The sequence below is a fragment of the Dasypus novemcinctus genome, chromosome 19 (assembly GCF_030445035.2).
Source record: "Dasypus novemcinctus isolate mDasNov1 chromosome 19, mDasNov1.1.hap2, whole genome shotgun sequence".
Lineage (NCBI taxonomy): Eukaryota > Metazoa > Chordata > Mammalia > Cingulata > Dasypodidae > Dasypus > Dasypus novemcinctus.
The window spans coordinates 67,828,751-67,845,604 of record NC_080691.1 but is presented as its reverse complement, the minus strand read 5'-3'; the positions used below and the strand labels follow the sequence as shown (position 1 = coordinate 67,845,604).

At 40.2% G+C, this 16,854-nt stretch overlaps 1 pseudogene; it reads left to right on the top strand.

Moving 5' to 3' along the window:
* The first annotated feature begins 521 nt into the window (after positions 1–521).
* On the top strand, positions 522–1,399 carry LOC131274531 (heterogeneous nuclear ribonucleoprotein D0 pseudogene; annotated as a pseudogene).
* Positions 1,400–16,854: the final 15,455 nt, after the last annotated feature.

Sequence of the window (16,854 nt, the reverse complement as noted above, 5' to 3'; positions counted from 1 at the left end):
GTGGCATCATATGCCCTCAGGTGAGTGCCACAGAAAAGGGGTTTGGGTTGCACTCTAATAGGAAATTCCACCTGACTGGAAGGTCATGACTTTAGAATTGTGACAGAATTTTCCTGGAACCTCATCTGCAGATTGCCCGTTGAATTGATATGAGTCATAGAGAACTTCCCAAAAGGCCAGACCTTCCATCAGAAGGGTCTAGTGGTTCAGTTGGCCATTTTAGGTGGTCCACAGCAGCGCCATTAAAGTGAGGAGGCAGCAAGAGGGGCTGCCACTGCTTCTTTTTCTTTTTAAGTGCAGCCAAAAAAAGCAGGAGTGCATGCCACACGAGAGTGGGAGGCGAGGGGACAGGCCAGGGAGAGGCGCAGGAGCTTTTGCAGCCATGCGTGCTCCCTCTCTGTCTTGTGTGTCTCGCGAGGTAGAGCGGGTGCGCAGCAGCAGCAGGGATTACTTTGCTGCTAGTTTCAGTTCAGGGCAGTGGCGGGTGTAGTCTCGGTGGCGGCGGTGCAGGCAGTAGCACGATGTTGGAGGAGCAGTTCGGCGGGGACTGGGCGGTGGCGGTGGTAACGGCAACGGTAGGCGCCTCGGCAGGTGAGCAGGAGGGAGCCATGGTGGTGGTGGAGCAGGAGGCAGCAGCGTTGGCAGGAAGCGAAGCTGGGACCGGGGAGGGGCGGAACCGTGGCCAGAGGCACCGAAGGGGGCAGCGCCGAGTCCGAGGGGGCAAAGATCAATGCCAGTAAGAACAAGGAGGATAAAGGGAAAATGTTTATAGGAGGCCTTAGCTGGGACACTACAAAGAAAGATCTGAAGGGCTACTTCTCCAAATTTGGGGAAGTTGTAGACTGTACTCTGAAGTTAGATCCTTTCACAGGGTGATGAAGGGGTTTTGGCTTTGTGCTATTTAAAGAGTCAGAAAGAACATAAATTGAATGGGAAGGTGATTGATCCTAAAAGGGCCAAAGCCATGAAAACAAAAGAGCCTGTTAAAAAAATTTTTGTTGGTGGCCTTTCTCCAGATACACCTGAAGAGAAAATAAGGAAGTACTTTGGTGGTTTTTCATAAGGTGGAAATCATAGAGCTCCCCGTGGACAAGACCAATAAGAGGCATGGATTCTGCTTTATTACCTTTAAAGAAGAGGAACCAGTGGAGAAGATAATGGAAAAGAAATACCATAATGTTGGTCTTAGTAAATGTGAAATAAAAGTAGCCATGTCAAAGGAACAGTATCAGCAACAGCAACAGTAGGGATCTAGAGGAGGATTTGCAGGAAGAGCTCGTGGAAGAGGTGGTGATCAGCAGAGTGGTTATGGGAAAGTATCCAGGTGAGGTGGTCATCAAAATAGCTACAAACCACACTAAATTATTCCATTTGCAACTTATCCCCAACAGGTGGTGAAGCAGTATTTTTCAATTTGAAGATTCATGTGAGGGTGGCTCCTGCCATCTTGCTAATAGCAGTTCAAACTAAATTTTTTCTATCAAGTCCCCAAATGGAAGTATGACCTTGGGTCCCTCTGAAGTTTAACTCTGAGTACTCATTAAAAGAAATTTGCTTTCATTGATTTCTTTCTTAATTGCTATGCTTCAGAATCAATTTATTTTATGCCCCTTCCCCAGTATTGTAGAGCAAGTCTTGTGTTAAAAGCCCAGTGTGACAGTGTCATGATGTAGTAGTGTCTTACTGGTTTTTAAATAAATCCTTTTGTATAAAAAAAAAAAAGGGTCCAGTGTTCCCAGGATGGGAAGAGCTCTCTGATGAAAAGCACTGCATGGGAGCACACCCTCCTGAGCAAGGCATCCAAGCTCTGCCCAGCAACAGGACATGAAGAAGTCTGCACCCTGCTCTTCCCCAACAGCCCAACCACATGTTCATTTTCTGCTCCCCTTGCACTCTTGACCCTCTTAGGCAAGCTCATGGGGATCACAGAGCAAGAAGGTGGCTCTAAACTTAAATATAAGCCCACTTATTGTATGAGTCTCCAGAAGTCAGAAAGAGGACCTAATCCCAAAATTTGAACCCTGAGCTCTACTTAACTACTTTACTACAATACAACTTTTCCAAAAACTAAAAAAGTAAACCTAAAAAGGGACAGAAAATATTTGGAAACTCTGTTTCTGCTAATAGCGTAATATACAAAACATAAAGAGAATTACTATAACTCAACAAAAGACAAACAGCCCCATTAAAAAATGGGAAAATGGCTTGAATAGACATATCTGCCAAGAATATATACAAATGCCCAAAAAGCATGTAAACAGATGCTCAACATCATTAGCCATTAGAGAAATGCACATAAGATACCAAAAATAAAAATGAGGTGCTACTACACACATGCTTTAATGCTGGTTTTAGGGGGAAAAAATGGTTTTGAGGATGTGGAAAATGTAGCCCTTGGAAATTATGGGTTCAAAATAAAATAAAAGTCACACAACCCACTTAAAAAATGGTCAAGAAATTTGAACTGACACTTTCTCAAAGAAGAAATTCAAATGGCCAAAAAGCACATGAAAAGATGCTCAAAATCACTAGCTATTAGGGAAATGTAAATCAAAATTTCTAGGAGATACCATTTTACTCCCATCAGACTGGCAGCTATCAAAAAATAGAAGACTACACGTGTTTGAGGGGATGAGGAGGAATGGGAACACTCATCCAGTGCTATTGGGAATGCAGTAGAATCCGGCCATTCTGGAGAACAGTTTGGCAGTTTCTCAAAAAACTACCTGTAGATTTGCCATATGACCCAGGAATCACTCTACTGGGTATATATGCAGAAGAACTGAAAACAAGGACACAAACCTATGCACACCAATGTTCATAGTGCCATTTTTCATTATTGCTAAAATTTGGAATCAACCCAAAACCCATCGACAGATGAATGGATAAACAAACTGTTGTCTATACATACAATGGAATACTACTCAGCTATAAGAAGAAATACACTACAAACAAATGGGAAAACATGGATGAATCTTGAGGCCCTTATGTATAGTGAAGCAAGCCATGCATTGAAGTACAAATACTACATGACCTTTCTGATATGAAATAATCAAACCAAGCTGTCTCAGAGAGCTAGAAACTGGATGATAGGCTTACAGGAAATTGCAGGGAGAGGAAGGTTGTGCACTGATGTCTACATGAGTGAAATCTATGATAAAGTGGAGGTTAAGCAGTTGTACAAGGAAGGGATAAGATGGGGGCATAGGGAAAATATTGGGTGGGTCTTTGCAGGTCTGAGGGGGTCTTGGGTGGGAGGATGGGTCAGATGGCCTAAGGAATCAGGAGGAGGGATGGGGGAACAATTGAACATGGGAGATTGTTGGGTATGTGGTTTAAACTATAATGTTGAGAAAACTCTTTAGAAAATTTAATAAAGAAGGATTATCTGGTTAAGTTCCTTAAGGTGGGGCATCTGGTACAGGGGTAGGCTTCTAGGGATTGTGTGAATGCTCATCTTCTCATAGTGTTATAGTGTGTTATATCATTGGGTGGAAACTCATACAATAAGAGGGAAGGTGTGCCCACATCCTGGGGAGGCCTGGTCTTCTGAAATAGGTGGAATTGTGTCTCTCAAGAGAATTGGTGGCTCCCAATGGGGGAGGACAGTCTAGTATATCAAGCCCTCAGCATTGTGGTAAGTATCCATGAATCTGGTCCTTCAAACAGTGAGTATGCGTCCTGAGGGGAGGGAGAGAGAGGACTAGAGTAGATGGAAGCAGGGTAACTGGGGGTCAATGGAAGTGTTCCATAAGCTCATGCTATGACGGATATAAGACATGTTAAATTACACCAAAAATATATAAAAGTCTATAGGCTAAAATGTAAACCATAATGTAAAACATAAGGTAACTAAAATTTTAGAAAATTTGGGAAGTGGATTTGGCTCACCTGATAGAGCATCTGTCTACCACATGGGATGTCCAGGGTTCAAATCCTGCACCTTCTGACCCATGTGGTGAGATGGCCCACATACAGCACTGATGCACACAAGGAGTGCCATGCCACACAGGGGTGTCCCCCATGTAGGGAAGACCCATGCACAATGAGTGCACCCTGTAAGAAGAGCTGTCCCTCATGAAACAAAGTGCAGCTTGCCCATGAGTGGCACAGCACACATGGAGAGCTGATGCAGCAAGATGATGCAACATAAAGAAACACAGATTCCCAGTGCTGGTGACAAGAATACAAGCAGACACAGAAGAACACACAGCAAATGGACACAGAGCAGACAACTGGGGGAGAGGGGTGGAGAAATAAAAATCTTGAAAAAATGAAAATAAAAAATAAAAGATTAGAAAAATTGTACTGTCTAAAATATAAACCATAATGTAATCCAAAATGAAACCGTGTTTGATAGCTATGTTTCAATACCTTTACATCAGCTGCAGCAACTATAACATGAACATGTAAAAAGATCATTGCTGGGGAAGGGTGAAAAGGGTTTGATGTTGGATATATGGGAGTCCCCCATATTTTATGGGATTTTATGGGTGAAAAGGGTTTGATGTTGGATATATGGGAGTCCTCTATATTTTATGGGACTTTAACATGATCTAAAACATTTTTGAAGACAAAATTAAAAATTAGGGAAACAAAGAAAGGATGTAGACACTGAGGAAGAAGTGAAAGAAACGGCCTTGCCACTGTACATACATGGCAACACCTATTAGAGTGATGAAAGGCAAAATGTCAAAACAAAGTTTTATGATATTTTGCACTTTTTAATACCCCAATTTATTTTTACTCTATTTTAGTATTTTTAAAATAGTATGCAATCTACTACTAATCTTTAAACCTATCACTACTACTTCATTTTCATATTAATTGAATTTGGCAATATATTAGGGTTCATTTTTGAAGATGTTTTGGACCACAGAGGGGTCCAGCTATGGCAGAGGAGGAACTCTGGTGTGGGGTGTTATTGATGGGGGACACAAGGTTGGGAGGGAGTTCTCCAGGGCACGTATATAGGGTACATAAAATGTTTGGATATATTTTGGGTATATTCATAGTAGTTACTGTTACAAATGACAACTGAGGGAGTGCTGAGTTCCTAGCCAGGGAAATGTGTCACATTCCCCAATGAAACAGCAACAACCTCCATGTGCAAGGGCAAAGACCAGTGAAGAAGAATGCTCCAATGATGAGCCCTTGATACTGAAGACTATGCTTATGAACCTGTGCGCCTGAAATTTGAACCAGGCCCAGAGCTGCAGGGTGCCTAAGAGTTACCTCCTGAGAACCTCCATGTTGCTGAAATTTGACCACTGTCTAAGCCAAATTCAGCATGTAAACATATTACCTTACCCCCCCCCCCCAATGGGACATGACTCGCAGTGATGAGCATCCCTTGCCCTGAAGGATTATTACCAGTCACTAACTGGTGATGCAACTAGAAAAAGACCTTGAATAAAAGGGGGAAATGGTAAAGACAAATGAGTTTAGATGGTAAAGAGCCTTCAAAAAAGTCAGAAGGTCATTAGAGGGGTTGTGCTTATGCATGACTTAGCAGGATCCCAGAGATAGCCAAAGCAGATAAAACCCCAGGTTCTCCTGAGGGTTATGGAGACACACAGGTTCTATGGTTTAGGCAGTTGGCTCTGGAGTTCAGTGCCTTGCCAGTGGGCCCTACTTTGGAATTTGTGTTCCTGAGTGTGGAGTTGGACTTAGGTGAGACCTTTCTACACATGCCACTTCTGTCACTTTTACTGAACCTGTAGTTGGCACTGGGGTTGGTGTATACCCAGGAGACTTGAATCTCTGGACTTGCCATATGCCAGCTGGGCCCTGAGCCTCAGCAGAGTTGCAATTCCTTCTCTTCATTTTGTTGGACTTACACAGGTCAGCTAACAGGGAAATGAAGATTGTCAACCACCATACCAGGGAACCAAGAGTGCCTACAACTATAAGCAGGAGATTCACATCCATCAACCATGTGGGATCTAAACCCTCTCTCAACATAGAGGTCGAGTGGACATCACCAACCCAGGGTACACAGGATGGATGAATAAAATATGGATTAGAGTGAACTTACTGGTATTCTACTAAGAACAATTGTGACTAGTAATGGAAGAAACTATAGCATTTATCTGGAGAAAGTGGCCACAGGAGCCTGGAAGACTGATGGGCAGACCTATAGGATGGAAAAGCAGGGCTGACAAGAGGACAAAGAGGAGATGCTGCCTCTGAGGCAGTGGATGTATCCCAGGAGGACCTTGCCAAGGTGGTACATGACCACCTGCCCTGAATTTACCCATCCAGGTGTGTGCAGGTGTATAGGGGACAGTTCCCATTCTGGACAGCCAGGGTGTATGGCCTCCACACCTGGTGCAGAAGAGACCACTGCAGCCCAGTGGCCTGAGGAAGGTAACTTGGGACAATATCTCCAACCTTAAAACCCCTTACACACAAAGTTTAGGTGTGTTCCTCTTTAGGACAAGTTCATTGAGACCCCAGGAGCTGAAGGGAGACTTTGAATGTTTTTTCAGAAGGGCACTAAAGCCACTAATTTCTGTCAGGAACAGCTAATGATCAGGAGACACTCCCAGCAAAGGCCTCCCTTCCCAGCAAGGGCTGTTGCCAGCTCCCTAAGGGTTTTTTTTGACAATCTTAGAGAGGAAGGCTGCAGAAAAGACCTCCACCAGCCTCTTCCATTACCTGTGCTTTGTCTAGGTGACTCGAGTGGGGCTTTCAGGATGTTAATCCACCTAGTTATGCCACAGATTACCCTCAAGCAAAACTGGATCACTCTTGGGATTCCATGAGTGCTGGCATGAGAATGACACCATAAGAGGATTGAACATTTTTCAGAACTGTCATACAACCAAGGAGCATCAACCAATATCCAGGCCAGACCTGCGGTGCCATCTCTGAGCCCAGAAGTCAGAGTCCAGCAGTTTCCATCATCAAATGTGAATATTAGAAATGTTATGAGCAATCACATGCCCTCAGATAACAAAAGAGCACTGGAAAGGATTTTGGATTATCCTGTCACAAGAAATCCCACCTCTCTGGAAGGAAATGGCATTAGAAGTGTGACTGAAAATTCCTGGCTGCTCCACTGTGGATTTCCAAGTGAAATGATATGTTGTATAGACCTTGCCCAAAGCCCACAGACCTGTACCAGTGTCACAGCAACAATTTCAAGACACAGGTTCATATCTGAACAAGTACCTCCAGAGGAGATTTTGAGGAAAACTATTTCTAACCATCACCCTAACCACAACTTTGTCCTTACCTCTCTAACTATAAACTTAAACTTCAATGTCTCTCAAAACTTAACCCTCAATCTAACGCTGAAGGTGCACACTGGAATCTCCTGAGTAGTCCACAACCTTGACAATATAAACGCTCAGCTACTGCCACCCAGACATCTATGGAAAAACATCATTTAGAATGTCCTATTGACTTCCAAGACAATAAGCAATCTGACAGTTGGAACTGGAAAATTGGCCTGAAATGCTGTAAGGGCACATGAACTATGAGACTTTTCTTGGCCAGGGCAGAGAGAGACAGCTGTTTTTCCCCAGGCCATATCAGCCTGAAGGGTCCAGCAGGGCAACATTCCAGCCATTGAAGAGGGCCTGGGAGAAATTTTTCATGCTACCCTTGGAATCCCTGTCCCACCACTGACAGCTGCTGCTCAGGGCAAAGACCCTGGGAACTCCCTAGCATGCTGACTTGGTTTTGGCTGTTGGACCATCTTCCAGAAACTTAGACCATCTGGGGGCTGCCTCATGAGGCCTCCAAACAGATGGCTGGTCCTGGCAGATGCTGGCTGGGTGGTGTGGATGTGCACCTTGGACCACTGTCTGAAGCCTCAGCAAAGGGTAGAAAGGAGGCTCCTGTGTCAGGTAAAGTGAATCTACTGCTCAGAGCCCTGAAGCAAGCTGGCTCTGATCTGTCCCCTGCAGTGAATTTGGAGAATTTGGTTGATGTTCACCCAAAAAGGCATCAAAGGGTAAACTGGGTGGGACAACAAGCCTCCCCTCATGGCCCTGCAGGCCATCACCAGCAATTCCTGGTCTCCAAATGGAGACTTAACTTAGTTTTGGGGGAGGCATAAACTTCCAGGTACAAGTGTGAGCAAGGTCTTGCATGGATGGCTGGAGGCTCCTGACATGAAATGACATTGAGCATGGCTTTGGGAGATCATGAAAAGGCTGTATGTGTGGGGAGGAAACTCTGACATCACTGTTAATAAAGGGTAAAAATGTCACAGACACAGAAACTCAACAGTGTTTAATAACATTGACCACAAATGAAGAGCAATAATAATGCATGATACCAGGAAGTGGGCTTGGCCCAATGGATAGGGCATCTGCCTACCACATGGGAGGTCTGCGGTTCAAACTCCAGGCCTCCTTGGCCCGTGTGGAGCTGGCCCATGCACAGTGCGGATGCATGCAAGGAGTGCTGTGCCACTCAGGGATGTCCCCTGTGTAGGGGAGCCCCATGCACAAGGAGTGCACCCTGCAAGGAGAGCCGCCCAGTGTGAAAGAAAGTACAGCCTGCCCAGGAATGTCACCACACACAGAGGGCTGACACAACAAGATAATGCAACAAAAAGAAACACAGATTCCCGGTGCTGCTGATAAGGCTAGAAGCAGTCACAGAAGAACACACAGTGAGTGGACACAGAAAGCAGACAATGTGGGGGGGGGGGGGTTGGGGAGGAAGGGGAGATAAATAACTTTAAAAATATCTACTAAAAAATGCATGATACCATTACTAAGACAATCCTAGTAAGATTTCTTACAGAGATGAGACTGTGACCCAGGTTTGAGGTTGAATTCACTGGTGTCAGGAAGCACATTAAGAAACAATTCTTTCTAAGTAAGCTAGCACATTGTCTGATTGCTACTCACTGCTTTGGGGCCACTGAGGAACCAGAACTAAGGGCAGCCATTGTTCCACACCCCTCAGGTGAAACTGGCAGAGGTGTCTTGAAACAGGGTTTTTTATTCCTGTTATCTTTTTATATCCAGGAATCAACAAAAAGCTACAAGACCAACAAAAAGGGAAACTATAACCCATTCACAGAAAAAAAAAAGTTTGCAAGAAAACATTCCTGAGGAAGCTCAAAAAATAGAGCAATTTGTTTAAGATGTTAAATGACTTATCTTAAAAATATACATAACCTAAATGAATCCATATGGAAAGAAATAAAGGAAAGCAGGAAAACAGAAAACTCACAGAATAAACTAGAGATAGAAATTATAAAAGAAGAGAAATTTGGAGCTGCAAAAGTACAGTAATTGAATTTATTCAAGCAAAGAATGTAGTGAAAGGATGCAAAAATATTTCCACACAGTTATTAGCCAAATGAGAACACAAGTGGATATAACAATATTGGACAAAATTGACTAATTCAAATGTCTTACAAAACAGAATACACACATACATAGATCTACACTACATTGTTAATACTAACTTAAACCATGGACTACAGTTAATAGTACAATTATACGAATATGATATCATCAATTGTAACAAATATTTCATACTAATGCAAGGTAATAATAACAGAGGTACATGGGAATCCTTTATTTTTTGGATGAGTATGCTCTAAACCATCAACTTCTCCAAAAAACAATTAAAAACCAAAATCAGTTACAAGACAAAACAGGAGGCTACCTATTAATGAAAGGCACAGTAAAACAGGATGAAATAAACATTTATGCATTTAAAAATAGTGCCCCAAAATACATAACTTAGAGATATAAAAATTGTTTAAAGTCTATGTTAACAGGCATGCAACATACAAAGATGTAATCTAAGACAGTAAGAACACAAAAAAAGAGGTGGAGTATTGTGGGGATAGACTGTTTATTACTGAGATGAGGTTGGTACTAGTCTAACTAGGTTTTTTATTTTAAGCAGTTATTGTTAAATACAAAGGTAACCAATAATAACATAAAAATATAAAGAAGAAAAGGGAAGGAAATCCAAATAGTACAGAGCAGAAAGCCACAAAAAGGAAAAAAAACAGCATTACAGCTGTCACTGAGGAACAATAAACATACATGACACGCAGAAATCAAATAGCAAAATTGAAAATATATTTTCTTCCTTCTTCTATTGTCTTAATTGTCAAAGGATTAAACTCCCCTATTAAAAGAAAGAGATTGATAGACTGGATGAAAAACCTGATCCTGCTAAATGTGGTCTACTTTAGGTACAATCTCAAAAAGATGTAAATGAAAAATAAGGAGAAAAATTATTTCCATGAGAATGGTAATCACAAGAAGCCCCAGAGGCTATATTATTTTCAGAAATAGAGTCTTCAGGCATAAATATTTTTACATTAATAAAAGGCCCAATCAACAAAGATATAATGGTGATAAGTAATCTGCCATATATACAACCAATAACATCAGAGTACATGTGTACAATACATATGGAAATTTTTCCAGGGTATGCCATATATTAGACCATGTATAAAATGAAAATAATATTTAAAATATTGGAATCATACAAAGGATCTTCTCAAAAATCAGTAGCAGGGGAAAACTGGAAAATTTACAGACATGTAGAGATCAAACAGTATATTACTAAACATCCAAAGAGTTGAAGAAGAAATCTCAAGGGACTAATGAAATATCTTGAGATACTGAAATACAAAGCATTGCTGAAAGAAATTATTAAAGACCTAAACAAACTGGGTATACATCCAGTGTTCATGAATTGAAAGACAACACTATTAATATATCAATATTGTCAAAAGAATCTACAAGTTCAATGCAATCCCTATCAAAATTCCAGTAGCATTTGCAAAAATGCTAAAGATGATTGTCAAATTCATAGGCACTCTAAGAGGTATTGCGTAAGCAAAACAAACTTGAAATAAGGAAAAATCTAAAGGAATCAGACTTGCTGATTACAAAACTTGCTATGAAGCTACAGGAATAAACACTGTGTGGTACTGGCATATGAACAAATATACCAATGGACTAGAATTTAAAGTCCAGCCTAAAATCCACACATCTATGGGCAGTTAATTTTTGACAAATGCCCAAGTTTGTTCAATGGGGAAACAATAAATAATCTCTTCAAAAATATGGTACTGGGACTACAAGAAATCCATATGAAAAGAATGAATGTGAATACCCCCTTATCATTATATGGAAAAATTAATTCAAAATAGATCAAAGATCTAAATATAAGAGCTAATACCATACAACTCTTAAAATAAAAGAGATAACTAACTTTAGCACCTTGAAGTAAGCACTGATTTTGTATTTTACAACAATGCACACAAACAGAAAATGAAAAAAATAGCTAAACTGGACTTTATCAAATATACCTTCTTTTTTTAAAGGCTTAATGAATTTTACTACCTACTGAACACTGATAAGCATTCAGAATGGTATATCTCACTTCTTTCACTGCAACGTCATTTAGCAGGTGTGTCTATGTCACAGATGAAGTTGAAGAGCAGACTGACCATCTGTGCAAGAGCAAAAGGCAGCAAGGGAAGGGCAGGGATCCACAGGCTGAAGCCCAGCTCCAGACACTGCCTTCCCTTCATCACAGTTTAACTCAAACAATCCCAAACAATCCACAGCCATTCAATTTTTTCCCTCTAGGAGTACTCAAAAAAAAAAAAAGGGGGGGTGTATTGAGAGTAGGGTAATAGGATGTAGGTAATAGGTATTGAGAATGGGATACTGAGGACAGAATGCTGAAAGTAGGGAGTGATGGCCTTCTCCAAACCTTAGCTCCACCAAGGGGAAGTGTCTCTGCTGCTGTTGTGTGATCACACAGCCCTCACTGCCTACCTGTCCTCCCAGTCCTGCCCCCGTGCTCTCAAATGGCAGGTGTGCTGTCACCCAGCCTGAGATTCCCTCCCTGCCCCAGCCACATCTCCAGCCTGATGCCACCACACTGCCACTGCCCAGGGCCTAGTCGCTCTTCCCCTTGTACCTGTCCTTGTGCATCTTGTCATGGTGCTTCTTGACATCCACAGCTTGTGCTGCTTGGCCACCTGGCTCTGGTCTTGCCACAGCCCTCAAAGGTACACATCTTGCTGTACCACACTGCTGCCACCACTGCTTCCCCCTGCTGGGACCTCCTGCTCCTCCAAGATGGCCATGCCACCTCTGCTGCCACCCCCACACCCACCAGGGCCTCCTGCTCCTCCTGCTGGGGCTGGCTCCTCCTCCTGCTCCTCCAAGATGGCCATGTCCTCTCTGCCCAGTGGGCGCAGATGGCCAGTGACTCTGCCTCATCTTCACCACCCATGCCATGCATGGGGCCCCCACCATGGCCTTGCAGGACTGCATCAGGAGCAGGTTGAGTGGTGGGTGGCACCCTGGTAGCCCCTGTGCCTGTGTGCTGCTGGGACATGCATGGATCCTTGGCACTACTTCTCCCCCACCTGCAGCCCAAAGTCACATGTGCATTGAGGCTCTGAACCTGAGTGGAAGGCTGCTGGGGGTGTACAGGCCTCTGGTGTGCCTGCAGGGTGCCACCTCATGCAAGAGCATCTGTGCATCTGCTGGGGACCCATGAAACACAACTTCTGAGAGTCAAAGGACATTATCAATAAAATGAAAATAAAATGTACAGAATGGAAGAAAATATTTGGAATGTATTTTTGTTAAGAGTATGATATACAGAATATTTAAGGTATTACTAAATCTCAACAAAAAGCCAAACATTCCAACTTAAAAACTGTAAGAAATTACATTAATTATATTTTTCACATGCATCACTCTATTCTTAGCATCATGTAATAGTGACATTATTTGTGGTAGTTCATAGAAGAGCATTCTTATATTTGTATTATTAACCACTATTCTCATTAACCTCTGGGTTCACTATGTTATTCAGGCCCTAGATTACTCTCTAGCTTTCTTTCAATCAACATTTCCATGACTAGACACCCCTTTCAGTCACAGTAACTTATGGACTATAGTTAAAAGCAATTTTATGATACTCTTGGATCAATGTCAAAGAAGGTACTATATCAATGCTAAGGATCAAAATATGGTATTTTTTTCTTTGGGACTAAAGAAAATGTTAGCTTTATTGAGGGAATGACTGTACAATTCTGTGATGAAAGTGAGAGTCACTGAGTGTACACTTTGGATAGAATGTGTTGTACATGGAACTGTATAACACAGTGAACCATGTGGTTAACAGTACAAATAGGAGAGTGTTCTCTCATGTACCGGAACAAATGCACAATACTAATACATAGCATTAATAGAGACTGCATGGAAAAATATACCAAGTGTACACTATGGACTATAGTTAGTTGTCATAGTCTGATCGTGTCCTTTCATAATCTGTAACAAATATAAGGTGCCAGTTGAGAAGTGATATATGGGAATTCTGTACATTATGCATATTGTTTTATAAGCTCACAAGCTCTCTAATAAAACAAACAAAAAAGTAATGTACCTTGGATGGAATTCTGAGATAGGAAAAGTTTATTAAGATGAAGGGAATGCAAATAAAGTATGGAATTTGGTTCATAATAGCATGGCAATATTTGTTCACTATAGTAATGTTTAAATATAAGATGTTAAATATCTATTAAAGTAGGGGAATTCTATGGATTATCCTTGCAACTTTCTGTAATTTTAAAACTGTTCTAAAACAAAATACTTAATGAAAACAAAAAAATAATATGTGTGGTGGTAGCAGGAAAGGGAAGAGATGAACTCAAGAAGAAGACTGAAACTTTGTGTAGTTGGAGATACAAGAGGAGAACCAGAATCAAGAACAAAATAATATTTCCATCTACATTAAGCCCCACATTTAATCACAAACTAAATGTTTGAATTTATATCAATTTAAAAAGTCATATAAGGATTTATAGAATTTTACCTAGTATGTACTTTCCATTTTCTGCTTTCCAGTAAGATCTTTCCTTTCATTTTAATCTAAAGAAAAAATATATAGCAAAACAGGACTCCTTCTCTGCCTCTATTCTGTCTCCAACACAGCCTCCTCTTTCTCTGCTCTCTATCTTAGGGAGGACAAGAAACTGAAGTCATCCATGACTCTGCCTAATTCCTCACTTCCTGCCCAGGCATCTGGACCTGGAGACTCCACCTCGATTTACATTTACATTTATAGATTTATTTACGTTTCCCTCCCTCTCCCATTTCCACTATTCAGGCATCATCACTTCTGAGTTAATCTCTCACCATAAAACCTCCTAAGAGAAAACAGGGCACCAAGAGTGTAGGGATTCTGTTTGGGGAGGATTACTAATGGAATTGAGTAAGGATATTGAAATATTGTGAATGTGATTAATCCCATTGAATTGCATGCTTGGGAGTGGTTGGGATGGAAAGTTTATGATATATTCTCACCGTTAAAAGAATAAAAAGTACAAATAAAGAGACAATGACAATTAAATATAATACATGATCTTGGATGTTGGATGGGGTCTAACAAGGGAGGAAAAAGAATCAAAGGAACATTATTGGTACATAAGAAAAAATAGAATATAAACTGTGAACTTTATATCAGTGCTAAATTTATGAACTTAGCTATTATTTAAGGTGGTTGCGTAAGTGAATATCCTTCTTCCTAGGAAATGTACATTGAAGTATTGAGTGCTCAAGGAGCATGGTATATATACTCTTCAGTTAAGTGACCATAAAATGGATGGATGGATATAATGGGTAAATAGAAGATAGGTAGGTAGGTAGGTAGATAGATGATAGATAGATAGATAGATAGATAGATAGATAGATAGATAGATAGATAGATAGATAGATAGATAGATGACATAATGATGTGGAAAATGTGGCAAAGTTGGATAGGGCTATGTAGGGATTCTCTGTATGGGTTTTGTACTATTTTTGTAAATATCCTCTAACTTTTTTGTTAGTGATATATGGCTTATTTATTAATTTAATAAAGCTTATGTCTGAAAACATTTCAGAAATGTTATCACAAGCATATTATTAAGGTTGAAAACTGTTACAGGAAGTGACCCAAGATTTCTCCTACAAGGCTAAACAAACTCTAAACTCCCTCCAACAAGGACATTAATAGTCCCATAATTTTTAATGCTGTGTGAAATATTTGAAAGATTTGCTAAAACTGGTGTGAGCAGATGTATTAGAGATTTTGTTACCACAATGACATCACAATGACAAAATCATACAACAGAAAGTTATCTACCATACAAAATTGCTGGAAATATCATGACAGTTTATTTTAGGAAAACAGCATTAATTACTCATTAAAATACAAAATGTTCATTTATCTTAAAACATCTTGTGTTTTATGTGATTTTTTCCATTTAATGTTGCAGATAACACCATTTAGAACATTGGTCTGTTGTAGAGACCAAATATTTGACTGACAAACTCATATTCTTAATATGCAATAAAATGGGCATATATAGACACCCATTTTGTTTTTTGTACTCTCTACCGTAACTGTGTCATGTATTCCATAATCATTTCCATAAATGTGCTTATACAGTGAGAAGCTAATCTTGTCCAGGAATGTTTTTAGCATCACTGTTAGCACAAGCCAAAGGTGGAAGCAACTCAAATGCCCATAACCTGATGAATAAACAAAATGGCATATAGATATAATAGAAAAATATGCAGCTGTAAAAAAAGTAGTTGCAATGAGAACTGAAACATTAGTGAATCATGAAACATTATGCTAATTGTATTAAGAATTAAATATATTTTGTAAAGTCATGTAGTTAATAATTATAATATAAGTCACCATAAAAAAGACTGAGGTTAGAGAATGGAAAGCTGAGGTTTAACCTGTGCATAATCGGTAAAAAGTTTTTTGTAAATCTTTGGTAATGAATAGAGATGGGGAAAGGATATCATGGTGTTTGAAACTAGTAGTGCTATTGTATGGTTAGGACAGTGGTGGAAAGGGAATGTCTAAGGTCATGGATATCACTAAAAGGAAAGCTAGAAACTGTAACATGGGACTGCACATGATAGTAAAACTTCATGTCAAACACAAATATGAGTGACATTGCCCATATAAGACAGTTTTTACAAAATATAAATACAAATATACTGTATTATTATACACCTGTATAACTGATTTTTAAAATGATATGGATAGAGAAAAATGTTATAGAATAATTCTTCATTTGCATTAAAAAACCATTATGTTAAGTGAAATAATCAAGATTCAAAAATATTAGAGAATTGCTCTTATATGAGATGTGTAGAATAATGAAGTTCACTGAGGAAAAAGTAGATTACAAGTTACCATGGGCTTGGGGGTGGATGATGGGAAGTAAGGAGTTTCTATTTTGTGTGATGAAAAAGCTTGGTAATTGAGGGAGGTGATAACAGCACAACAAGGAGTTATACACTTACAAATGGTTAAAACAGAAGAGAAAAAAGACAAGGCAAAGGATTGTAACTTATTTCCCTTGGCTCCTGTGGAGCCCAGACTGTTCAGCTGTGGTTTTAAAGCAAGGATTCAGGGTCTCATTGCTGAGTTGGAAGTGATGGAAAATCACCCTCTATGCATACTCTGCATAGATTTACTTAAATACAGATAAGAATATTTTCAAAGTTATGGATAAAAAGCTAACTTGGTATAACTTGAAGTGGAATCTGCTTACCTGGGTTATGGTGGTAAAAATGTGTGTGGAGCAGGAAAAGGCTTATGTAGAAAAATTCATGTAGGTAGTGGAAATATAAGCCCTTTAATACCCACAGCTTTTTAAAAATGTATTATTCATCAGCTGGTATTTGTTGGAAATATTTGAAGCTCACATGTGTTAAAGAATGATAGTGCCACATGAACTTTTATTGCTCTCATGCACACAATCAGTATTCACAGATATAGATTAGCAATCAATTTTGAAGATAGGGAACACTCACCCATAAGCTC